At 49.7% G+C, this 1,729-nt stretch overlaps 1 non-coding gene across 1 annotated transcript; it reads left to right on the top strand.

Moving 5' to 3' along the window:
- The first annotated feature begins 776 nt into the window (after positions 1–776).
- On the top strand, positions 777–848 carry TRNAP-AGG (transfer RNA proline (anticodon AGG)). Its single transcript has one exon. It is a non-coding gene; the product is annotated as a tRNA-Pro (tRNA).
- Positions 849–1,729: the final 881 nt, after the last annotated feature.

Below are 1,729 nucleotides of genomic sequence, written 5' to 3'. Positions count from 1 at the left end.
ATGATGCACAGTAATTCCTAATGTGATGTGACACACAATGATTACTTCTGTGCAGATTTATGAAGTTGTCTCCTGGAAAATGGCGTACACAGAAGCAGACATATGTATATATACCGCAGAATCAAGTGGGCTAAGGGACCTTTTCCGTAAGGGGGAGGAGTTACGACGCAAGGGGGAGGAGCTAGGCCAGCGGGATAGTTCCTCTACTATCCACGCCACCAACTATTACCTTTAGTAATTAGGTGGTGAGCGAAGCGGAGCGGAGCGAGCCACCGTGCCCGAAGCGTGGCGAGCGAAGCGAGCCCGCGAGGGTACTTTTCGGGTACCCTGTTCGCCCGTAGCTCCTCCCCCTGGTGACGTAGCTCCTCCCCTCAATACGTCACAAGGTCCCTTCAGCCCCTCCGATATAGAACCAACCGCATAATCCTAGCTATTGAGAGATGAAACTGCTTGTCCACTAACGCTATCTCCGCCCATATAGTATACAGAGACTCCGTCACAGAGACCGCCGATACCCGGACATGAGGTCACTATGATCAAGTGTATGACTGTAGCTGATTCCGCGGGCCGGACAACGGCAGCAGCCACGAACATCGCACCACAAGGGGCGGAGCCTATGTATACATTCGGGTCCGCCCAGAGGCAGCTCTCAGCGCTGATAGGACAATTATCCTTGACGTGCGGCGGGCTGGAGAAGGGAGAGGCGGGGTGGGAAGGGGTTGAGGTGTTGTCATGTGACGATGTGTAGACGAATCACAGCCCCTAATAGATACTTCGGCTCGTTGGTCTAGGGGTATGATTCTCGCTTAGGGTGCGAGAGGTCCCGGGTTCAAATCCCGGACGAGCCCAGTTTTTTTTATAGCACCCACTAGAATGGTAATACATAAGTATGGCAGATGTCACACCACTAACAGGGAATAGTTATTGTGTCATTTATTTCTGTTCTTACATTGTAGCTTCAATAAAAGCTGATTGCCATTCACATAAACGTTGTAAGCCTGCTGGTGATGGGCCATTGGGATGGCGGTAGGGATTAATAGGCTCCTGTATGGCTTTTGCATGTTAAGCCGGCCGAGCGCCTTATTGTGCAATATATAGTAAAGGATAATGCATTTATTGCACTTTATGCTGCAAAAACTTATTACAAACGAGGCTGCCATGTCTGGCGCACTGCACTAGTCATCATCGCTCAGGTCATGTTCATAATTTTGAGGTAAATTGAAAAATATTCATCATCGTGGTCAGTTCAGCCATACAAATCTTCCAGCCTAGGCGCCTGCACTGACAGGGATCCGGCCTAGGCGCTTTCCCTGACAAGGTTCTGGCCTAGGCGCCTGCACTGACAAGAATTCCGTTGGCGCTCCAGATTAAGTTGCCGTGTGACTCTTTCGGGGCTTCCCTCAAAATGTAAACCAGGGTGGTTCCACTATATCATTCTTACCGTATTTTATCAGCTAATAGCATGAGCTGTGGAAATCCCTATTTCTCTAACGTCCTAGAGGATGCTGGGGACTCCGTAAGGACCATGGGGAATAGACAGGCTCCGCAGGAGATAGGGCACTTTAAGAAAGCTTTGGATTCTGGGTGTGCACTGGCTCCTCCCTCTATGTCCCTCCTCCAGACCTCAGTTTTACACTGTGCCCAGAGGTAGATGGGTGCACTGCAGGGAGCTCTCCTGAGTTCTTTGCATTAGAAAGCATTTTTGTTTGGATTTTTCTATTTTTACAGG

This window comes from Pseudophryne corroboree, chromosome 2, assembly GCF_028390025.1.
Source record: "Pseudophryne corroboree isolate aPseCor3 chromosome 2, aPseCor3.hap2, whole genome shotgun sequence".
NCBI classification, from domain to species: domain Eukaryota; kingdom Metazoa; phylum Chordata; class Amphibia; order Anura; family Myobatrachidae; genus Pseudophryne; species Pseudophryne corroboree.
This window is presented reverse-complemented; position numbering and strand designations above follow the sequence as displayed.